General features: G+C 24.7%; 1 protein-coding gene across 3 annotated transcripts in view; it reads left to right on the top strand.

Annotated features, from left to right (window-relative positions):
* Positions 1-207: 207 nt before the first annotated feature.
* Positions 208-27,301, top strand: part of LOC126896595 (leucine-rich repeat-containing protein 24-like) — an 81,740-nt gene continuing 54,646 nt past the window's right edge. For 2 of the 3 annotated variants that reach the window (XM_050669525.1, XM_050669527.1), the window contains exon 1: positions 208-494. The gene's annotated coding sequence lies outside the window, so the exon portion shown is untranslated. Of the gene's footprint in view, positions 495-20,864; positions 21,015-27,301 lie in introns of those variants that run through there. The other variant, XM_050669526.1, reaches the window with a different exon arrangement.

The following is a 27,301-nucleotide window of genomic DNA, read 5'->3' on the forward strand; positions in this document are numbered from 1 at the left end:
TAACATTGATTACCCTGTATAAGATAGTATGAACATGAAGGAAAAATGAGATTGATTTGGACAAGGGCAAGCAGTCAAAGGTTACGGTGTTGACTTCAATAATTGGGGTACCATCACGCGGACATCACAGGCGAAACCTGGCGGTAAACATCCACCGGCCGAGAGGGTTGAATGTTAACACTGACTTTCCTTTAGTGCGATTATATGCCGTATCCGTGACAGTCACTGTAAAGTGTTTCGATTACTATCGCCGGTTAACTCGTCAGCCTATTTATACGTATACGGCAAATATATTTTATGGGTTCGCGTAAAACCGCATTGGATAATAATATAAAAGATTTTAGTGTAACCATTTAAGGTTAATGTAAAAGTACTTTTTAACAGTTTTAGTTGAAAAATCTTTTCAGTTTTGTGGCTAAGTGATTTCGGTGTCTTCAACTGCCGTGCAAGAAAAAGGGATTAAATAACTCCGTCTGGTCATATTTTACCTTAGCGTGAGTAGTTTTGAGTTTATTAACTACTCGAATAAACTTCCCTTGTGAAAATTAAGTTCTTGAAGAATAAAATAAGATAACAAATATTTCTTTAAAGTACAATCATATGAATTAAGAATTAATTGAAATGGCATAAACTATTGTGTTTCACAACAGTAAAATTTGTTTTCATATCATATAAATAAAGTCACATACCATTACATTATTAACAAAGCTGACAAGCTTCAAAACGATACATAAAACGATTATTAATGTTAATTGAATATGTCATAAATGTATGTTTGATATATTTAAACACAGAAAAGCCTTCTTTAATTACACAAAAAAAGTAATTCAATCAACTTGTTGTATGAACTCAAAATTCTAAAATAATTTCATTTTATTGTTGTAATAAAAAATCAATAATGTATAGTAATGAATTAAGTTACAACAACTGAAATTAATTGTACTTAATCAAATATTTGGGATTAGTTTTTACAACAAGTTGAAAATCTTTGTGAAATGCGGTTGTTATATGATGAAACTAAAACTAATAAAGTCTGTCATCTGTGACTTCAATCGTTTATATGTACTACAAGAGTTTGTTAGGTACTTAATGAGATATACATCAGATTAAAGTTGTATTCATTTCAAACTGTAGTTTTTGATGACATTAAACATGCTTACAACTTCTTGGGTGTAAATAATGTAAGTTTCGCGTTGTTTTTAAAGAAATTTATTTACTGACTACTTACAAATTGATATTACAGATGTAAAAGGGTTTTATATGAGTTTTATAATTTATATTATTACAGATTTTTTTATTAATAAAACAATATTCATATGCTAAGAATTTGAAAATAATCAAAACATATTAAATTTATTTAAATAACTCAATTTATTTCGTGAATTTGTTTAATAAACATAGCTCTTATTAAAAATATAACTTTCTTATTATTCTTTTATTTATTTTTTCAATAAAAAAAAAAATGATCCATGAACATTATTTACACAATCCTTACAACAATGTAAACTAGAACAATATCATGTTTTAAATACAAGTGATTATTATTGTGATTTTTAAATTAATTGGTTATTTTGTATGGTTATAAGGGTAAAGGTGCGAAACGATTTTATGATTATTTTTATTCATTTTATAACTGATATGGTTTCGCAATTGTAGGTTATTATGGTCATCTATACAAATTGAACTTTTGCTGAGTTTTATGATTACTTACTACAACTGTAATTTTAACCATATAGCTGCGTAATAAATATTAAGTTGTCAATCTTTCAAAAACTCAAATTGAATATTTCTTTTATTATTAAACGTAATAGTTTGAATAAAGTAGAATGTTAAAGTTACACTATATAGTTTAACTGAAAATGTAATCATGTCTAGTTGACACGTCAAAGTTTCACTACAAATAACAATAATATTCTGTAAATCAAAATAGTGTGTACTTTAGACATTATTTTCAAATATTTTGTTGCTACGATTGACGTATTCGTTGTAACTGTGGTAACTGGCAAAATTGATCCAACATGATTTTATTTACATACTTTTTAAATTTAACATAAGATAGCGAGGCAGTCAAAAATACAGTTAAGCTGACATTTTATTTCTCTTTTTATCCACCTATTGGTACAATTTTACAATGAATAATATATCAGGCTGTAAAGAAATGTAAGAGACATAAGTCAAAAAGCGGAAAACTCCTTACTTAAATTATTGGTTCCACTTGAAAAGTATGTTATAATATTGATCTTACTGGGTCAACACTTTGTATATCTTGCAAACATTTATAAGCAGTTTACTTTAAAAATATTTGTTTGGAAAATGTTCACTCAGTCCATTTATGCGTCAACAGTGGGCGGTGCTCCAGCTAGAGGAAAACTTTTGTTCTAAAATATAAAAGCGATTATTTAGAAAAGAAACGGCACTTATTTTTAAAGTGCGTTAAAAGAACTACAAACTTTTTATGATTTGACAAAAAAGATGCAGAAGAATGATACAAATGAGTACGAGAAAATACATAGATTATCTACAAACATGTCTGTTGTAAAAGAAGTATTATTAAGATAAATATTATTAAGATTAAAATATGAGATTTGTGAAAAAAGTATGCGTAGAGTATCAAAAAAATACTGGTGAGATATTTAGAACCTTAAAGTAACGTCTTACATATCATTTTACACCTATTTACTTGTATAATACAACAATAAAAAATATGTAATATAATATTATTATTTAAATCACCATACTCGTATGTGTACTTTTTGCTTTTAAGAAATAAGTTACATTTTGGTATCGGGATAAGACTTGTAGTAATGTTTCCTTTTTATAGTGGTTTCAGTAAAATATTTAGAAATATATTTTAATTTAATAAATATGTTATATATTGTACAAAAAGTGAGTGAGTGTATTGATATTATAATTGAAAATAGAAAATAATCATATACCAACTAAGTATTTTTTAATAAAGCATAATTAGTACATTATATTAATTAGCTAATTGACCAAGTAATTCATGGAATTAATTGTCCTAAATTTAACTCAACTACACATGGTAAATACTTATAGAAGCAATACTCTCATTTTCATTGGTATTCGTCAGTTATCTATCGCTTTAATTGATATAGAGCAAATCGTGTGTCGAAAAAGTGCTCTCTTTAATTATACAAAGTGAAGAATTTTTAAAGAATTTACCTTCTTGTATAATATTAAATCATCATTAATTACAACTACACTGTAGGTGTAATTTTAACGTCTTAGAAGTTCTTGTAAAATGTGTAACTCCTAAAGTCTTTACAAGAACTTTTAAACCACTTTTTTAAGAATTTTGTTTTACATAGTTGTTTTCAGCTAAAATTATTATTTTTTATAAAAATAAAACATTTTTTAATTATTAGACTTGTTTAATTTTAAATAAAGTTTAATTGTTTTTTAAATTGTTCATTCATTAAATTTATTTTTAAACATGAGTATAAATACTCCAAAGATTTATGTTTCATTAATAAAAAGACATCGATCACCAGTATGAAGCAATATAAAGTCAAATTATAAAAAGTAATAAAATTATATTATATTAAAAAATATATTTAAAGTTAAACGTAGTTTTTCATGATTTAATTAAATTTATTCAACTTACCTATAAAAAGTTTCTGTCTTAATATAATTACTGATTTTCTAGAATTGCTTCTTTTTAAATTACTTTCTGTTAATTTTCCTTCAAAACTATTTTATCAAACAGGTTATAAAAAAATGTATTGTTTAAATTAAAATCTATCGACTTAGCTTAACAGTATTTAAATTTTCTACTATGCGTTTTATAAAATCTTCATTTGAACTTTTGTAATCATTTTTTAAAATATTAGAATTTAATATATCTTCCTTATTAGTAAACAGCATCAGCTGGTAAGGCACAACGAAGAATTTAATATGATTATTTATTACTACTTCTTATTGTGATAATATTTTGAATTTTGGTAACAACAGATTGTCGTTACTGTCATGTATTTTTTGTTTCTACTTCATCATACTTCATCCAGTTATCATGTTAGGCAAAATACTGATTGGATTAAAATGTGTGCTTCTTCATTCGCTTGGCAGGATTCAATAAAAAAAAAAAATTTGAATATATCTCAAATGTTACGACACAAGGTTGCGAAAAAAAACTTAGATTGGCTTGAGCATTTTGCTAACCTTTTTAAAGGCGTATTCTTTTTATTACGGTTGTTGTTATTGTTGTTTTAGCTCGGACCAACCACTTAGCGTGAACACAGGTGAATATTATATAACTATGTTAGAAGAAAGGTACATAATATGTTTTTTTTTATTTCCGGTAAAGCCCTTCTATTTGGAGAAAGTTTCACCTGTAATAACCGTTTGCACAAAAACGGAAAACATTTGTCTTTTCTCGGCTCATTAACAATTTTGTACCGATACATAACTACCATTATCATCAAGGCAAAGAACAGTACAGCTTTCTCATAAACTTAAGGGTTGTTAGATTTGAGATAAGTGCAGTCAGTAGTCGTATTCAAATATTATCTTTTATGACATTTTATACCAGTATTTTACTCAGTCATATTACAACGGAAAAGGCAACAGAAAATCTAGTACATTTGTGTTGGATATAGAATGACCTTTACTCTTTCAATAATTTTTGTCATTTCCAGGCTACTGTTCGAATTTGATATAATATTTCCAACATCTTCCAGGAAAGCAAATAAAATTATACATTAGTTGTTTACCTTATTCAATACATTTCAACGTGTACTTATATTTCTATGACAACTTCAATATAAATATTTTATAAGCTTTTATTGCAAAAATATAAAATTTTTGAGTTGTTAATAATCTTGAGATTTTCAATAATTTAAAAAAAGTAAAATGTGTATTTTGAAAAATGTTTCTTACTATTCCATGTAAAAATATCGCATCTGATAAATAATTGTATTTTTATAAGATATATGAAAAAACTTATTATTAAACTACAATTCAATACCACTAAAAATTTTTAGAGTGATGAAGTTTTCTACATAAAAATTTGATATAGCATATATAAAATAAGCGATTTTGATTTTGATTCACTAATAATTTAACTTTTTTTTTTTTAATTGGCTTTAAATATCACTAAAAATAAATAAAATACTTGTTTTTATATTACAAATTAAAAAAATTATACTTAACTATATATAAATAAGTACACAGTAGAGAAAGTTATATTAAATATTACAGTTTAAAATATATAAATAGTTAATGAACATTCGTAATTTTAATACAATTTCTTTTTTTTTAAGGCTTAATCCAGGTCATTTAGGCCCATAGCCGCTTCCACTATCTCCTTCCATGCTTCTCTTTGTTCTGCCAGTTCTTCTCCGTTCCGTTCTCCTAGCATTCAGAAGTCTTCCTTGACTCGGTCCTCTCATCGTTTTCTAGGCCTTCCTTTCGGTCGACATTTTTTTGGCTTCCATTTCGTGATGGTCGTTATAAGTTGGCCTAATGCTCTCCAGACGTGACCGGCCCCCTTATTCTCTTACTCTTGATTATGGAAACTACATTGAAATCGTTAAATAGAGCATTGAGTTCTCTGTTTGACCTTATCTCATAGCCTCCTTCGTCATTTCTTTTCGGCCCAAATATTCTTCGCAAGACTTTCCTTTCGAAAATCATTAATTTGTGTTCGTCAGACTTGGTAGACGCCCATTCCCCACAGGCATATAATACAATTGGTCTAACAAGGGTCTTATATAATTGGATTTTTGTTTTTCTTGATAATATTTTAGACTTAAATAATTAGACTAGTGAAAAATAACATTTATTTCCAGCTGCGATTCTTCTGTGGATTTCTTCGTGGCTATCTGCCTGCGAGTTTATATCTACTCCTAAGTATTTAAAGTTTCGAACTCTTTCAAATGACATATCTTTTTATGTTATAGTATTTTGTGGATGATCTCCTTGATACAATCATGAATTTGGTTTTGTTTTCATTAATGATAAGTCCAATCTTTTTCGTTGCATCAATTAAAATTTCGGTTGTTCTCTTGAGACTATCCTCTGTCTCTGCTATTACAACTATGTCATCTGCGTACACGGCCAATAATATTTGTTTTCCTTGCCCTATACTCAAACCTTGTGGCTCTCTTTGCAGTACTTCTCTAACTACCGATTCCAGCACAATGTTAAATAAGACCGGAAACGGAGCATCACCCTGTCTAACCCTTGTGGTCACTGTAAATTCCTCTGATATTACCGAGTTTAACTTAACTTTGCACCTTGAGTTTTGCATACATGCTTTCACCATTCTAACGAGTTTAGCTGGTATTCCAAGTTGGACCATTACGTTCCATAGCGTACTTCTAGCTATCGAGTCATAGAGTTGGAATCTACAAATAACAAGTACACATCTTTGTAAAATTCATGACTCTTTTCGGTTATTTGTTGGATAACAGGTATTTGGTAAGTCATTGATTTTCCAGCTGTAAAACCTGCTTGGTATTTTCCTACTATCTCTTTAGCATACGGTTTAGGTCTATTTAAAATTATGTTCGATAGAACTTTATACTATATAATTTTAATACAATAAATAAAATGAATATTAATGTATATTCAATGTAGTTATTTTATTTTACTTTATCCATAATTTTATCATCAGTAATGCAGTCTGAATTACACGCTATTTAAATGAATTAAATAAAAAACTAATTTGAAAATAATCTACAACATTTGTTTTAATAAATAATGATAAATTTGTATAACTTATTGAAGTAACCTTGAAAATTGTATAAAATATATTAGTAGTTAGTGTAAAGTTGTTTATTAGTTACGTTCTAGTCAAACTCACATTCGAGTAAATCTCTTACACAGAAATGGTGTAGTCCCTCATTTGATTGAGTGATGGTTGAGAATTTCTGGATCTGCCAAAATCGCGTATATCCGTGTACAGAGTTAACGTTGGTAAAACTATAATTATGGTAATCACTAGGTCAATGTGGTTTATACTAAAGTACCAACATATGAACATTTTGACTAGATGAAAAACCCATCCCACAATACGATAACAGCAAATTGAATATTAATTCATGACATTATTTAACAGTCTATAATATTTTTATGAATTCTAATGTGAATTTATAGGAGAGTCGAGCCAACAGATGACATTTGGTATAGATATACAGGTTTACTGTAATATTGGCATTTAATAACATAATGCAAATCAAACATACAATTTTTTTTTAAGGTTTATTGCTAGATTATACATTTTTTTATGAAATCAAAAATATATACTAAGAAAAATACTTACTTATAAATTATATAATTTCAAATTTTTATTGTTATTTTGGATGTGATTTTTCTTACTATAAAAAATAAATTATCCAGAGTGCATATTTCTTTCTTACTTAAGATATATTATAAAAATCATTTTATAAAATATGATTATAATTTAACTTGAGCAAAAAAAAAAAACATCAATGAAATTAGCAATTGAATTTTTGTTTAAATATATATGTTTAATTTGAAATATTACTTTATTTAACTTGAAAAAGTATCAAAATAATATATACGTATGAATATCATCGATGATATATTAATATAATATTATGATGATATATATTAATATAATCGAACTTTAGCATTACTTTAATTATTTTAAATACATAACACTAATATGTTTACCTTGTCAAATATAACATATACTATTAGGAACGCTGAAAACATGTTGAGACCATTTTCCACGTTCTAAATTAGCAAAATAAAAAAAATTGTTAACATCATAGATACAGATGGAAAAAAAAAAGAAAATTTAAGATTACGATGAAAATGATAAGAAAAAGTTCAACGAGCACTTTTTCTTTAAATACTTATGATAATGACATTTAAACTGTTCCCTATATTTAACCTTTTTTATTAAGTTTTCTTATATAAAGTATACTACCTTGTGGTAATGATTATAATAATTATGATCTTTTTTAAAAATGTACCACATATCTGAACATATATTCATAAATTTAGATCTATAACTGATTTAAAAATCCGATTTTATCGTTTTGTATTTACTCTTTACAAACAGAATTTATTAAATATTAATTAATACTATAATGTTTGTTTTTGAGATTGTTACGTAATATTTATTAGAATTTTGTTTAACGTCTATAATGTAATTGTTTTGGTTTTGTATTTTAATTATTAATTTAGATACCATAAAAACAATAAACAACTTTTGATTAAAGAGTAAAAAAAACAAATTATAATATTGAACAATTAACTAGAATTTAAATCAATATTAATAGTAAATCTGACTGATGTTATACATATATTTTGGTGATTTTAAAATTGAATAAAATTTTGTACTTATAATTTTATGCATATGACATTAGTGAATTATTTACATATTAATAAATTACAGTAACACACATTATTTGATCAATGAATGGATTGATCATGGTGTGTACATTAAAAAAATTCAGTAATAATATGGATAGATAAATAAATAATTACATAAATGCATTGTATACAAATTAAAACACAACAAGTCAATAATTTTTTTTTAAAGCGAATTTTGTCATGTCAAGTTTTTCGTGCTATCTGTGTTTCTTTTATTAATGCGTAGACTTTGTTATACTAGTCCTTTAAATATTATATTCTACATTTTTTACATTACATTGACCCTGATAATAACTTTTATAGTCTATCACAATTTGGTGAACCATTATAAGCCCCTCTATTATCCTTAATTTAATCCTAGCGCTTGTATAATAGTTTTCTCGTTATTCGGTCTTAGATACTTATATATTTTAACGCACAAAATAGTATAATTTTGATCATCATATTTTATCATAATATTTTAAAACAAATACTCAAAATAAAAAAAAATTGCCTCCCATTTTTATTTAATAATATATTTTTTATTTATAAATGATCGTTAAGTGAACAAATTTTTAATGTATTTGGCGCTATAAAATGGTGTCGACTACATGAAAGAGTTAATAAATCATGTTCATTTTGGCCATGAAAAGGTTTTACCTCTACTATATTAAATTGCCCGCAGCTTCAGGTAATTGGATTTTGCGTCGTCAAAAGATGGATTGCGCAAAACTGAACTTTAGTTATCTCTAGTCATTGTTTTACAAACTATATCATAGATGATTTTGAAATCTTTATAAATTCTTTTGTTACGAGTCCAAATAAAAATATAAAAAATGAACTTCTTTTCGGAAATGCTGTAAAAGTTATTTTATTTGTTTTAATGTAAATTTGTTTATTAAACTTCATTTCACAATATCATTTGATAGATATTGTAACCATTTTTTAACAAATAAGTTTTTGACAAGAACTAATTAAGTGGTTCATGATAAATGTATGACCCTATATAATTAATTTGATAAAACCAATATTACTGATATATAGTAATAAATATAAAGATGTAACATCTGTAATATACATATAAAAACTTTTCAATAATTTTTAAAGATTAAACCTATCTTAAACTGTAGACTAATGATCTTAACAGTAGGAGCAGTTTCTAGTAAAAATAAGCGCATACACGTTGAATATATAATTTATAATTTTTTCAATAGGTAATATTATACATAATTTTATAGGTTTAATTTTTTTTTTCACTAAAATCATCGTTATATTACAAGTGCATTATTTTTTCAAGATATTCATAAAAGCGTATCGTTGTGAGCTTATGAAAATAAAAATGTCACATTTTTAGTAACAGAAAAGTACACCTATTTCCTAAGTGGTTGTTTTTGCAATGATTTTTAAAAGTAGAACTTCATATTTGTAACTTGAGCGGTACATTAGAAATACTTGTTAACTTCAGATCATTTTTTTAATCTTTAGATAGTTTTTTCCTTTCTGACATAATAAGAAATAAAAGCTTTGAGATAATGTATTGTATACACAAAGTACCTGCACGTAAAAACTTACATGTGTGTACATGAGTGTACCTGTGTGGAGATCTCAGGACGAACCTAGTAGAGGTAGCAACTATTATATGGCTCACTTAAAACTTTCTAATTGAGATTATCTAGAGAAACAGCGAAACGACTGGTCGTAAAGTGGTGTAGACTACAACGAGCATTACGACTAAACCATTAATAATAAAGCTGGTGTTGCCATATCCCTTGACATTTTTTTGCTAATCTGAAATAGATGAGTTTGAATATTTTTGATTCATTGTAAAACAAATGAAACAAAAATAAAAACAATCATTTTTAATTTGGTACTATGTAATAAACAATAAATAAATTTTTAAAAAATTTAAATATATAAAAATAATTTTCATTATTTAATGTTTTTTCGATTTCTTAGTGTAGAATTTTTTAATTCTATTTTTCATAATTAACCAAAATAAAATAAATATTCATATCATTAAATTAAATAATTTTGTGTTAGTGACGTAAATACCAAGTCATAGATAAATAAATTATATATAATAATAACAATAATTGGTTATTCATTAAAAAAAAACGTCAAACGACTTTAAACTACCACATGAAAATTTTGAAATAAAATAGAATCTATTTTATTATATCGCAAATTTTTTTTATAGTTAATACTCAATTTTTAATTAATTATAAAAATTAGATACTGGATATTCAGTATCACGTTTATTTTTGTAATAGTAGTAGAAGATTTTCAGTTTTAACTTTAAGTGTTACTTTTCTTCAATAATTTATAAAAATCGAGTCTTTCCATAGTTATAAAATTAATTTTGTTATACATGGAGTTTTTACCAAAATATAATTTTTTTTTAAGAGAAAAAATAATTTTATAAAGTAATAAATTGTATTAATTGGACTTTTAATCGAAAATAACCATAAATTTTATGTGTTGATATTTTTAAAATTTTAAATGTAAATTATTTATAATTATGATATATTAAGTGTATTTGTACATATAATAAACTATTGTAAATATAAGCGCAGGATTATCAAGTTTTTTTTAGAGGGTGTCGCTAAATTTATTTTGCCTCCTCCAAAATATATATTTTATATACCATTGAATATAATTTTACTAAATTTCTGGGGTACTAAGCCCTATAAGCCCTCTACCCGACACCTATGAAGATAAGATATAATGGTGTAATATACGTAAAAAACTATAATCTATTAATGTATTTGTTAATTTTTTTTTATTAAATATATAAAACACTATCATATTAAACAGCAAATGTTTGGGAAAATAAAAAAATGTTGATGTTTCGTTCAGAACTAGACAGGTATTTCATATAGTTGCGCATTACTAAAATGATCCTTTGGGATTTTAAAGAAAAACGCACGAAAACAAATTTTCTATGAATAATTCTGAAAATAACATCAATATATAATGTTTTACTAAAACAATTATAATGAATAATTTAGTTTATTATCTTAACTGCTGGTCAATTTCATAATCAAGTAATTTATCTAAAATCATAACAATATAATTTATTTAACGTATATTCTAAACTGATAAATAATATATTAAAAAATTTTCGTACACACAATGAAATATGGTAAATATATATATAGTGTAAATTCTTTATTTGTTGTAAAATGCGTTTAAGCTTAATGAAATTCAATATTTTTATTTTTAAAAGAGAAACAATTAATTATTATAATAATAATGTATTAAACAACTGCTACAATGTAATTTACTGACTTTACACAGTTGAATGCTGTAGTGAAAAAATAAAAAACCAGGATTATGTCATGAAATTCTACTTTTGCAATATAATTATGGTACTCACTTTAAAAGTTGGAAGTACAAAAAGATTAGACGTACCGCGCACCAAATGAAAAATGTAATTTCACCATACGATTACACATGAACCTACGCAAAAAAACCTTATAACGTCAAAAACATTAATTTCAAAATGACATCACAAAATGTTTAAAGCATTTATGATTTACGTGGACAAATTATAGGATCAATGAAAATAATTTTATTCAGTATAAGTTATAATTTACAAGGGTGGGTGGGTTTTTTATTTTTTATTTTTCAAACTTTTTTAATCAGCCGATTAATATGATATGACAGTATAATATCATATCATATAATATTAAAAAATTTCGAAATTATAATTTCGAAATCCAATAAAAAATGTTTAACAAAAATAATAGTAAATTATCTGCTCAATACTCATATTACATCATCACATATAATAATTATCATATCCATTAACAGTTTACTATAGTACAAGTAAACTAAATACCTCTTTGCGTTCAAAATTTAAATGGTATTAAACATAAAAAAAATGTTCATTAATACAAGTTGTATAAATTATTTGATTTCGATTTTATATAATAATAGGATACTTGATTATGAAGTTAGCCAACAGTTAAATGAATAAAGTAATAAACTAAATTATTGATTATAATAGTTTTAGTGAAACATTTCATTTTGATGTTTAGTTCAGAAACATTCATGTAAAGTTTGTTTTCATGCGTTTTGCTCTAAAATCACGAGGGATTCACTTTAGTGCTATGCGATTATATGAAATCCCCGCCTAGTAATGTATCACTATTATCTAAATGGGACTTAAGCACACACAGAAAATTTACGATACACTCAATAGTAAAATAATAATAATCATTGTTACTATACTGCAATAATTTTTACTAAAAAATATTTTCAAAATGTGTTTGCTTTTATTTAATAACAAATTTTATTTTTATAATTTTAATATTTTAAGAAATCTTTTAGTTCCTGAAAATTAATCTACAAGTAGAAATCATTCTTTCAGGTTTGATGCGACGCTGAGAAGGTAATAATGATGTGATGTTACTACAGGTAGTAACTCACAAGAAGGTACTAGGTTCTGTGTTTATTATTATTTGTCTGTTAACACTTTTTTTAGCTCTCCCTTGACTGAAATATTTAAATGATACATTTAAAAATCAAAAGTTATATATAATTGAATACATTATCTCCAAAAATTGAAAAAAACTCTCTCGTTCTCCGTAATTGTATTAATCGCTAAAACAATTACGGTTTTTTACATCATTAAATTAAGGATCAATACAATTTTTTTTTAGAAATATACTTGTAAAAAAAAAGTATAGAACATACTTTATAAATGTCATTTTCATCGGCATACTAAAAATTTTCGCTTATACAGAGGTCGAAAATTGAAACACATGTATAAAAAGTAGAACTTCGTCAACTTAACTTTTGTTAATGTACTAAAAATCCTGCATACTTTAAACTTATATAAAATAAAAAGTTATATAATGTACAATAAGTTAAAAAAAGAAATTACAACGACGACTAGTCTTTTATATGTAAACTGACCCGAGGTTTTATTTTTTTTCCTTCAAAAACTTTATTTTATAAGAATATTTATAATCTGTTATGCAAAATAAGTAAATTTTTTATCATTTTTAACAAAAAATTGATGACATGATTACTTTGAGAGGAACTAGAACCCATATTTACATGCTATTATATATGTATACATAAATAGTTAATATCATTACACAAAAGTTTGATAAAAAAATAATTTTATATTATAAAATTATATAAATATAATATAAAATTAATTCCCTGTGGATAGAAGATAAGAATACTTCCACGGCCTCTCTGCCAGCCGTAAGAGGCGACTAATGAGGTTGTGTCAGGTCGACATCTGGCGTAAAAATCTTTGTCAAAAAAGTATGAGAAGATAAAATTATATTTATGTTATCGTTATATAAAAAATGACTGTTTTTCATGTTATTATTATATTTTATTTTCAGTTTTACATCCATTTGTTTTTGAAATATTTTTTCGAATTATTTAGATTAAAAAGTATAGTCATATGGGAGGGAAAAGCAAATATGACCATTGGTCAAAAGAAAATTATACAATAATACAAAAATAATAATAGTAAGATTTTGTGTTAATTATAAATATTATAGTGGTAGATTTTTACAGCTTTTAATATTCATTTAGTATGTAAATAAAAAAAAATAGGGCTTTTCTTTACAAAAAAATATTTTAGCTACCAATGATATATGATTAATTGCAAATTCAATTCCATAACTAAAATAAATGTCGAAATTATCAAACTTTTTATGAGAGCGAAGCATCTTTACAATTTTGAAATACATTTGCCACAGCGGTAACAATATATACAGCTACTTTATAATTATTAAAATTTCTTCGTAAAATTATAACACTACATTTTTGATAATCAGTTATGTACTAAATTTAATAACTATAATGTGTAGCTATTATTCATGCATCATACTCATAAATCATAAAACATCTATTCAGGATAAAATTAAGGAAATAAGAGTTGATATTTCTTTTGGAATAATAAAAAAATTCCTACTAAAAATTAAATATTATCTACAGATTAGCATTGAAGAGTTTTTTATGATACTTTCCAAATATACTCCATTCCCGTTGGCACTGGTTTTTTTTATAGTTTCTCGTATTTTATATAAAATGTTCAAAATACATTTCCTTACGTATTTTGTTATACACTTCTATCGACAAAAAGAAGCTCAAAAATAAAATTTTCTAATATGTGTTTCAATTTTATAAATATTGGATGTTACAAATAGTGTATTTGGTTTTATAGGGATACTAATAAATTGTTAATGTTGACATTAATACGAACTGAAATTTCGAATACAATACCCTTTTCAATTATTCATTTCGGAATTCTGAATAATGTTTTAAAAGTAACAAGTTACTGAAATATTGTAAAACTTAATGACTATCATGATATTTTATAAAAACTAATATTTCAACACCTTGAAATATTTGCTTTTATGTTTTCTCAAATAATTAATATTCGCAACTTTATAAGATCCAAATTTAACTGAGAAAAACTGAGCAATGTTAAATTTAGAAAAGAGTATCGAGTTCAATGAATAGTTGAACAATATCTTGTTTTTGACTGAATACCATTCGTGTAAGATTTAACCTATTTTCGGTACATAATTTATGTTTGAAAAATACAGAATTTAATTTTAAAACTTAATAATTGTGCCATTAATATTGTTTTAAATTCATAAAAATGTATTTTGTCTTCTTAATATACCCTATTATAGTTTTATTTATAAAACATATAATTGCACTTCATTGCAACATCATAATGAACTAATATAAGTTTTTCAAATATTAAAAATTTCATAAAATAAAAACATATAAAACGTTATAATTAAAAAACACTATTATTAAGTCTTGTAGTTATCTATTTAAAATTTCTTGAGCTATTTATTTTATTATTTACTAGGTATTTATTATAAATAAAATGAAAGAACAGCAATTAGTTAACTATTTTATTACATAAGAATTTACATATATAATTTTTATTTTTTTTAAGGTACTGCAAACAGTTTTGGTTTTACACGCAGCTCATTAAATTTATTGTCTAATTATGGTTTTACAAATTCAATTTAAGTTTTAAATTTGTTACTGTCGGTTGTGAGTTATACGATTATAACTTTTATTTTCAAAATATAATTTAAAGTCTATTAAACTAAAAGTATTCTATACTTTCATAATGTATATTGTTTTAGTCAAAATATGATTTTGACATGCTAAAGTATAGTTAATGGTATTAAAATAGATATTTTTGTATAATATTGTGATTAACTAAAAATATATTATATTCTGTATGCTAAAACATTTTATTATTTGACATTTCCCATTTTATGATAAAAATGAAATACTGTTTTTGTAAATCCTTATGCAATACATAATATTTTTTTAAACTCTCGGATGTTTTGATACTCTTTTCAATTTCTAAAGTAAAAAAAAACACTGTCCTTGAAACGTGTGGCTTAACTAATGATAATTTATTTAAATTTTATGAATACTCTATTAGGTATCGTCTGGAGTCAGTAAGATAACTAAAATGTATAATAATACGTGTTCCAATATACTTAAATGAACCTATAAGTAATTTTATTTTTGTAAGACAATTGGTGCGTGTTTTGTTTATTTGATGGGTATTCAAGAGGAAACGGGTTGTCCAATAAAAGAAAGTCTTTCCTTTGTTCAATGCACATATTCCTACTAATAATATATAGTTAAATTCATAAGCATAAAATTTTTTGAAAATATAAGCTTGAACAACTCAAATAAAATTAATGTATAGCCACCGACAAAAAAAAATTATAATGCCTGAAACGAACAAATAAAAATGATTGCATAAAACATAAGGTCACTTGAATGCTTTGTTATGCTTTAGTAATAAACAGCACTTTTCAATTTTTCTTTTTTGATAAATACAAGAAAACAATGACAAATTTTTAATGTACTCCCCATTGAACCACGTAATATATTACCTACCAATTTTAATTACCAATAACTTAATTATTAGAAATTGGTTATAATATATATAAATAGTTTTTTTAATCGATTTCTATCCCTTGAATTTAACTTCTCATAAAAGGTACTTAAATAATTATGATAATATAAAAAATATTAAAATAATAATTGAAATATTGGTCACTCTTGATGCCGATCTTATTTAAAATTTTTTTTTGTTTGACGGAATAAATGTGGTGGATTGGCAGCAACTCTGTCTACCCTCTTACCAACCAACTAGTGTCAGGATGACCTTTCTATTAAAAAAAAAAATTTTAAGGATAGTTCTTTTTTTTTATGACTGTCAAATTGTCAATTTTTATTTTGTATTCATTAAATTTTTATAGTTCTTAATTTTTGTCGCTCAAATATATCATTGGACATAAGTTTGGTTGTTCAATAATTGTTCGCATACAGTTGTTTCTAGTAAATAATGTTCTAAGGGCACACATTTGATAATAAGTTTAGATCAACAAATATTTTGGTGACAACTTTAGTAACAGTACAGTTAATTAATAATATCAGAGTGATCACGTAAATGGAACTAATCTATTAATAATATTTCATATTTCAATAGTGATAAATTAACTGAAATAAATATTTAAAATTATTATTTAACTTGATATGCGTTAATTTTTTTTATATTTTGAAAATTCCACTTTTACTATTTCTATTACGATATTAAAAATTAAAGTATAATAATTTGCTTATCTTTCACACAGTACGGCTAATTATTTGTAATATAAACTGCTTAGTGGCAACAGTCAGTATAAGCATTTAAGTGTACTTAATATTACATTAATATATTTTTATAAATATGAAGGATATAAATTATTACTCAAATATATTATAAATATGATTTAGTAAGTGTAACAGAGGCACCCCATGACTAATCCTTGATTATTAGTATTTTTTTAGTTATCATTAAAAAAACATAATATTGAATCTGAGCCATTTACGGGGTTTATACATTTTTTTGGGATTCAAATGTTTGTAAGGCACAATTTTCGTTTTGTCGCACTTGATGTGTTTGCACAAGACGAATGTCGTTTGCTGAGATTTCATCATGTATTCAATACATGCATATCTATTTCACATACATCTCTATCATTTAACTGCTTATGAATATAACTTTATCTAGAAAAATAATAATGCTACTTTATTGTTAAAATATTCATTTAAATATTTTAACCGCGCTATTTCCGTTTATAATTGTAAAAAATAAAAATAAAAAAATTACAAATGAAAAACAATAACTAGAAAAAAGAAATTATTGTTTCATTGTATCAATGATTAATCATTAATATAATCAAATAGTAAAATATACATTCAATTGAACATAGATATTTTTACACTATATTTAAATTATAATTAAATGTGTACACTTATAATTAATATAAAAGCCCAGTGTTTAATAAAAGGATTTAGATAAGTAACATTTGAGTTTAAGACAACATAGCTTTAAAATACGTTATAGCTAGGTAAATTATTTATTTTAAAATAGATTATAAAAATGCTTGTCTTATAAAAATAAACATTTATTTATAACGATGTAAAAATAATCACAATGGTAAGCAATATTAATTATATTTACATTCAACAAGTCATGACTTCTATAATCATGATAAGTCGGTTCAAATGCATATAAAAATAAATTTTTTTTTAATTTCTCGTTTCACAAAACTTTATTTGAGGAAAAAGCAAATTCGACTTGGGGAAGTGGTTGATTTAATGTCGTTGATTTAAAAAAATAATAATTTAATACCAAATTTTAAAATACCAAATGAAAAAAATTTAATTTGTGAAATAACACTATGTAGAAATATAACTAAATGTGTAGTTAAAAAAAAAAATTGTTGTTTGATATTAACGGAGGTTAAAATGCATCAAGAAAAAACAAGGGTTGATTTTTAAAAGCATTACATGATGTATAAATTAAAAGGATTTAATTTTTTTTATTGATCCAAAAAATAATATATATATTTATATTAAGTTTATACTGTATCGATAAACTTTTACGTTCGTTTTGATAGTATTGTCTTTGAAAATATAAACTATGAAGCTGTACTCGAACTAATAGCAGCCAACCATGTGATAATGTTTCACAATATTGAATTTTTACAAAATTGAGTAATAAAAATGTTAACCTATGCAGTCGTTTTATTAAGAATAACATATAAATTTGGCTTGGTTTTTCTATACAATGTTAAATAACCATGAGCGTAAGTTTTCATGATGTCGAGTTGTTGGAGGCTTATTGTAAAAGAAAAACTATTTTAATCATTTCAAGTGAACATGTTATCGAAAATGGTTAATCGAAAAATAAAACGACAAAAGGAAATCGAAAAAGAACAAATATTTCAATACAAGGCCACGGAACAACGAAGGTGAATAACGGATGAAGATCAGACGTCATTGTTATTAAATGTATCGTAGTATACATGTACATACACTCTTATACATACTATTTGCCTGCACGCCTAGATTCAAATACAAATTGATTAAAAGATATTTAAATTAACTGCATAATAGAACTTATTTTAATAAATTCTGTTGATTTTATTGTAATCATTGTAATTTTATTAATACAAATACTATTTCAACGTTAAAAATTTGAATATAATGCGAATATTTCTGTGTATTTGAGGAACTCAAAGTTTTTATTAATGTGTGAACAACCACAAAGTGTAGAAGTATTAAGAGACATTGAACATTTTTTTACAGTTATTTCTATAAAAAAGACAAACAAATTTAATAAAAACGATCTACAGTAAAGTAATAGTCTACCTATTGCTATTTAGAAATTAAATTTTAAAATACGAGAAATATAGGGTGCAAAGGCATCAAGTAAAATATTTCGGCCTATTGTTTAAAGTTTTGTAAGAACAAAAATTATTCGGATTTCAAAATAATAGGATGTACTAACTGAATAGACAAAATGATAGCAATAAGTGTATTATACTCTCTAAAGTAAAAACTTTTTTATAATATAACATACAATTACTCCGTTTGCGTTCATCCTGAGTAACAAAGTTCTACGTTTAAGCTTTACCTCATGGCTATACCCATAGAACCCTTTACTTTTTCTGACACTATCGTGACTTAATGTATAACACAAGTGATATTTTTTCTGTGAAAATGTTTTTATGGCATGCAGTGGTCACATGATTGACGACCTTGCACTAACTTGACTTGAGCCCTTAAAATGGCTCACCTATTATTCTCTTTTGATAGATTGATCGATCATGTTTTTCAATCGTTTTATTAAAATACTACATAAATTGTGAATAGGTGAAATATGCCTTTAATACTCCTTACTTTTTGCTTGCTTTTATAATTTATTATCAGAACACAAATAATATTTCATGTCAGTAACATATTTTTTTTTTAATTATAACTTTTGACAACTACTATTGAACCAGTAATTTTGAATTTATTAACATTTTTATATTTGGTTGGAAGGAGAAGTACAGCAGAGTGATGCGCAATGATATAAATACCATAACAAGTACTTATCCTTTAGTCTACATTTAAAAATCGAAAAATAAATTTAAAAATTATTATTATTTTAGAAGAATTATTGAGATCGACGATAATTAATCAACCTTTATAATACTGCAGGCTCATAATAATTATCAAATAATTACAAAAAAACATTCATGTCGTAAGATATTTTTTGTTACAATTTACCAGAATATCGGATAAGTTGTAACATGTTATGCAGAAAATTATAGCTCATGCAAATATAAGACGTAGTAGTCCCAAATACTTAATTTTAGAAATTGTTGAAATTCAGAATGGAGTCGATATATCGATCCTATTTTTGAATATTTTGACGACATACTGTTAAAATATTTAAAATAAAACATATCTATAATATGTGACATATTAATTAACCATAACTTATTAGTAATATATAGTTTAACTATTAAACTTACAACAAAAAACATAGTTATAACTTCTAAAATCGTGTTCATTGTTAAAATCGTGCAAGTACAGTAAAATTAAAAAAAATATAAAGAAAAACTCAGTACAGTTGGGACCAATGTAATGAGGACTGACCTGGTAAACAGTGCCGATTGATATTCGAAAATTATTAACATCACTATAAAAAAACACGTCGATGTAATTGTTAACATAATTTTTAGATATAGACGAAAGAGGTGCATACCTAAAATATGCTTATCTGTGCGGTATGATAATAGAGCGTTACTAAACACTACCCGGCTCTTCAACTTTTCTAAATATAAAAATATTTATATCTCAAAAAAATAATATTATAAAGCTGGTTAGAATTTAAAATTTTATTTAAATCATTTTCTATTTAATATTAAAATATAATTACAGTTTTCTATTTAACTTTTTAAAATGTTTAATGAAAAAATAAGGAGTAGTATAATTAATAAATAAATCACATTGTATAATACCTGTTTAAGTATCATTTTGTAATGGTATATATAGATAAGGTAACCTAAGTATTATAAATATATAACGTGTGCACAATATCGGATGGGACTTTTCAGTTCGTTTTGTGGTGGCGGCGCTGGTGAGGTGTTGTCATGGATCGGAGGAGTGATAAGGAGTAATAATGGGTGATTGGTTATGTTTTTTATGAACAACACATTTTCTCTTCTAATATAAATTAAAAGTAACTATATGAATTGCATGATGAATTAAATGGATATATTTAATGAACTGTAATCAAATGAACACGGCATCACTGAAACAATGGAATTAAGGTCAGAACTTAAACGTCTACTACTAATTCTCAGCTCATTCACATACTACACAGCACATTAAAATTAATATGTTTTTCTTTTTACATGAATATTTATATAAATTTGTTATTATTGTCAAACTATAAGTTGTTCCTTTAGTTTACAATTAGCAAATTGTAAATAAACTAATTTTTATATCAGTTAAATAAAATAAATACCATTTCAATGAAAATAAAAAATGGCTATATAACATCAATTTTACTCTTTTGAAGTTGATATTAAGACTGATGAACAAACAAGTTGATAACGCGTAAAACTAATGCTTGGTGTCAAATTCTATATAAGATATTAATATACAGTAGTCATAATATTTTTAAATGAAAATTTATAAGTCATGTATTTAATGAGATTTTAATTCATAATTATCTTTAATTTTATCCGAAACAACAATGTGTTATACTATGCTGATGTGTCATCTCAAACACATATATTTTACGTGGAAAAATATTATCTCTTATAAGATTTCCAAAAGTCGTGTTGGAAAAAGAAAATCTCTTTTAGTTTTTTATATCACACAAGAATTCAATAGATCGGATTTGATCATTAGACTTTCATTACCTATTTCGATCCAAAATGAATTTTTAACAGATTATAGATACTTCATGGACACTTTTGCTTTCAACCAAGCTTTCTGATATTTAAATTAAAAATATTAGTAATTGTTTTAAATAAAATCGCCTCAGTTCTATAACAGAGCGCCAAAAATATAAACGTTTAATTTTTTTTTATCTATTAAACAATGTTGAGAAATAACTTAATGTTCTGAAAATTATGTATAATTTCATCCAACACCTATTAATATTTTGTTTTCAGTAAATAATTTGTATTTATTCAAGTGCAACTCTTTCAGTTATAATTATTTGTTCAGTACAAATATTAATAGGTTTTAAAAAAATTGTAAATAAAATAAAAAATAGCATAATGGATGCATTGACATATCTGAAAGATCGTCGTATTATAAATTGTCTAAGAGATTGAAGTAATGGAACTTGATAGTTATGCAGAGTCAGTAACATCTAGGCTGTGGTAGTATACGAGGCGACTAGGGATGAAAAGAGAAAGTGCCGCATTAACGTCGCATTTTCCTAACACATAGTCAGTCGACCGTCTTGTATTCACAACACATAGTGCAATATGGTGTGTTATACCCTAGTTTTGCGAACCATCTCGTTTCTCTCGACCCCATTATACTACTAAATTGAACCTCTCCTTTATATTCTTGGATTTCCTAATATTTTTACTATTACTCTTTCTGTGTACTCTCTTTTAGTTGTTTTATTTCAAACAAATTATTCATACACCACATAGAAAAATATTTTTGAAAATATTCCAAATTCTTATCAACATCTGTAGTAAAAACATGAATTTTTATAAATATTTCTAAAGTGTATTTTTATTTAGAAGTAATTAATGCATTTTAAATGGTATAATATAATAAAATTTTATGAAAAATTAAATTTACCATGACTTTTAGTCAAGATAACAAATAGTGTCACCATATTTTTCTTTGATAAAATAACGTGTATTGTAAAAGATTTCGAAGCATTATATTTGTTAATATATATATTTATTCTAAATTGCTGTTAAAACATGCATATTTTTTGTTTAATCTAATATTATTATAAAAAAAAGGAAGTATTAATTTGAATAGCCTTAATAATGAAAAAAAGAAAAGTCTGAATAAATATTTCTTTGTTAATGCGATATTTTTCGATTGAATATGTTATTTTGTTATTATTATTATTTTTTAAATAAACGGAATTCTTTTTAATAAAATATATTCTTTTATGTATATTAATTTTTAAAAATTAAATTTCTCAATATTTGTCATATAGAGCTTAAAAAACTTTTAAGTCTAAAATGTTGTTGTAAATGTATAATTTTATTTTAAAAAGTTCGTCATAGTTCATTACCTTTTATAATACCTAAAATATCGTATACACTATTGTAGTGAAACAAAAACTATTGTTTAACTTTTTGCTCAATCATATTGAAACATCCCTAATCATAGTTTTTAGTGTCACCTGTCAGACTTTTATGTTAACCAAGGTAAAATTTAAAGAGTTAGTGAGGGTAAAATAACAAAAATATCTTACTGTATATATCGATCGACCACATTTATATTGTGTTAAGTTTTGTACAAAATTGGTTCACACATTAAATTTATAGCAAAAAAAAAATGTTATTTTTGGTTGGCATTTTGTGTCTCTTTGACAAAATTATTAAACTTTGGTTATTAATAATTGAATTTTTTTTAATTTCATGACAAGTTAAAAAGGTCATATAAATTATATAATAATAGAGAACTAATGAAAGAAAAACTAACATAGAAATGTAATAAAATGGACAACTTCAATAAGAATTAAAGTTTTTGGAAAACTTATTTGGCTTATTTGGAAAAACAGTTCAGCTTATTTCAGAAATTAGTAGTTTATTGTATAATATACAAATAAAGTTTTTCAATGTAATTAATTTTTATATTGTCTCATTGAGAGTCGTATACCTGAAATTTGGTTCCTCAATGCAATTACTAGGCATGACACATAATAATTTGTGTTAAACATTAATTTAATATAAAAATAATACACTTTAGTGTGGCATTTTTGCACTAAATTGCGGTATAGAATTTAAAATATTTACTGGTACATAAAAGGAACAAAGAATCTATAACTTCAACTATATCAAAAACTATATTTAATCCGTTAATCTGAGTACTAAACAACACACTACATGTCTTATCAATTTGATATTAATATTGAATCCCAATTGAGTTAATTATTATTATTGTTTTTTTTTTAAATAGAGATAAAGGATAATGAGTATCTAAATTAATTTGTCTAACTATAATTTTAGAACAAATATATGAACGTAACTTAAAAAAAAAATTAATTGCATTCATTAACAAATTATTTTTAAAGTTATGGGCAAATTACTGTAATATTTTAGACTCAACTATGAACTATTTAGAATTATTTCCAGAACAATATTATCAAGAATTCAATATTACTTAAAATGATGAGAGTTTTAAATTGTTAACTCGATATACCCATTTAAATTTATTTGATTTACATTTTAATTTTTTTTTTTTTTATCAGGGACTAAACCCGTTTTCTAGTTTTTATATCCAAAACTTCAAATATATATAAACCCAAAAACGATACCAAAAGTGATCATTTTTAAAACCAAAACCGCAAACAAATTGAATAGTTTCAATTTCTGACTTAAATTGAGAATTTAATGAAAATTAATTCGAATATGCAGTTGTGGCAAAACAAACGTCGGGGGTTTTAGAAATTCGTTGGTCAGCTAAGGCAAGAATAAATGTGTTGGGAAAGGATTCATCGTAACTGTTACAACATACCGTTTTAAGGTGAAATGATTCACATAGGTAAATAACGTGGCTTCTCAAATATTAAGGAAACGTACCCAAGCACGAATGATCTTTTTTAGGAATGATATAGATAATCCACGTGCACATCTGATTTTAATCAGTGGGGTTATCTGAAGGAAAAAATATTTAAACACTATCTCTTATATATATAAATAACACGACCGTAATTAAGTGGGCCGTCCTGAAACTGTCGTTAGGCATTACTTTAAAGCGGCAAATTTAAATACTATCTGTACGTCATGAAATAGGAAAATACCTGAATTTTTCAAAGTTAATGTCATATCTCTTTAAATGTGCTTCTTATGGTTCTAGTCACAATCATGCGAAATTTAATAAATAACGAATAAAACGGTTTAACCATTGTTTCGAATAAAAAAGAAATTAAGTCCATAAGTCCAATACTTTTCATTTTATAGTCTTTCAAAATCTGAGTATTTGTTTTATGACACTGTAAGTATATGCTATAAAACATAGTGGATGTTTCGATGTACAAATATGACAAGTAATAGTTAGATGCTCTAGTTGATATTGGCATTTTAATGGATTACCTTTTAAAAATTTTAGAACAAGTACTTATTGAGTTACAATCATTTTATTACATGTATTGGGTATGTAGGGAGGATGGGTACAACTGGTACAGGTGTATATTTATAGTGCATACTCCTCTCACACTATAACCTACTCAATATATTAATTACTTGTAATTCAATAAGTACTCGATCTAAAATTAATATTGACCCATCAAATTTGTTTATAAGAAAATCTCTAAAAAACGGCTATTTCAAAAAGTTGAAAAAATAAAAAATTATTAAAAATTATGTTTTTAACAGTATAATAATGCATATTTTATTTTAAAAAGATTATAGCGAAATGTTATCAAAAATTATTATTAAAAGTAATAAGTATTGTCAGTTAAATTTGTTCATATTATATATTAATGGCAACAACTACAAGAATAAATAATGTAAAATGAAGCATTGATTGCTTCTCTTGCTTTAACCCACAGACTTCTAATAAGATCTCTTTCATGTGTTATTGTACGAAAGTACGAATTCCCTTTAGATAAAAAATTTACGGCTTTTCTTCACATCAATCGAATTCCTTTAAAATAGCTGTTAAGTTTTTTTATTTTCTAATATGAAAGTTTTCATCTTGTACAAATTGGATACATGTCTTCAATAATGACATAAGGATTATTTGACAAAAAAAAGTTTAAAACGAAAAGTTCACAAACAGTTATAGGTATTTTAATGAAATTCATCGTCTTATAAATTTCAAAATATTATGTTATTTGTTATTTAATTTAGATGGTTATAAACTGATGAGATCAAAAAAATATAATATGGATTTTAAATGTTAATAAACAATATGTTTTATTACTATGAAAACACCACAGGGTGATAAAAAATAATTTAAATGAAATGAAATTTGATTGAACAAATCAACCTCATCTGCTTTGTTTGTCAAAAATTTTTAACAATGAGTTAGCATTAATATATTAATTTATAAATTGAAGTCGGAAGTTATTTAACGCATATTAGCAGTCCTAAGCTGTTATAAATCATTAAGGATTAGAGTTATGCATGGTCGATGTAAATCAGGATTTCTTGTGCTACCCGTTATATAACCAAGTCATAAAATGAACCAAATGATACACGAGTTTTAATGTAGTCATTCTATTTTGAATATAGGAGATGTTTTCTTATAAACCGGAGTTAACTCTCTTATATGATAGTCAGTGTTAACATATCGAAAACATCTTACAAATTTATTTTTCAAATTCCTAGTTTAATCTGTTACTATGATAAATATCATATTTTTACATATTATTGCCCTTTCAATTTCAATAACTTTTGTTTTTATTAGATTTTAATTTAAATTATTGTAACAAACAGAAATAGTCTCTCAAATTTTAACTATAATTCCTTAAACATAAATATATAGTTATAAAGAAATTCTTTATAAAAAATAAATTAGTTCAAATTCAAGTTCATCATATTGAAACTTTAATCAAAAATTAATAAAATTCTATAAAATAATATATTATACAATTTATTTAATGTTTGTGGTCGTAATAACTATCTTATTACGATTTTATGACGTTTAAAAATTAGTCAATAAAATAATTGATTTAAAATTCTAAACATATTTTTATTTAAAACTCAAATTGTAGTAAATCCAAGCAATTTTTATTAAAACATAATTTTATTATGAAGAAAACAAAAATTCAGTTTTATACAAAAAATAACTAAGTGTACGTTCGTTTTTTAAATTTGAATGTGTTCGTGTTCAGTTCACATAAAATAAACACGTCTACATAAGCGCGTCTTTTCCACTACTAAAAATATATTAATACTAAATTAATCATAATGTAAAATAGATATATTAATTTTTATACTTATTTTAAATTTATACTTAGAGTTCAGTAAAATGGGTCAAGTTGGGGCAGTAGTTAAACTTGGTGCAATTAAATATTTCACAGTTTTCATTTCTTAACTTTTGTGAACAAATATTTTATGTATCTTAACAATACTTGTAAACATTTTACTAGCGCTGTAGATTGATAAGACTAAAATTAAAGCTAAAGGATTTTGAAAAAATATTATGTTATCTTCAAATATAATAAATTTGTATTAAATAACTTTTTTGTACTCAGTCCTCTTTATGTTTCAAGTAGCTTAAATGTAATTTGATCATCTTTATTCAGCAAAAATATGTCAAATTTCAAAAGCCTTAATATACACGTATAGGATGTTCTCGAAGGCATTCATCTCATACAATGTATAACTATTGAGGAACACTAGACTTTCAAAAAGTTATGATCATTTAAAATAATAACTTTGTGATTACTTGAAAA

This window comes from Daktulosphaira vitifoliae, unplaced genomic scaffold (assembly GCF_025091365.1).
Source record: "Daktulosphaira vitifoliae isolate Bord-2020 unplaced genomic scaffold, ASM2509136v1 Scaffold_1, whole genome shotgun sequence".
Lineage (NCBI taxonomy): Eukaryota > Metazoa > Arthropoda > Insecta > Hemiptera > Phylloxeridae > Daktulosphaira > Daktulosphaira vitifoliae.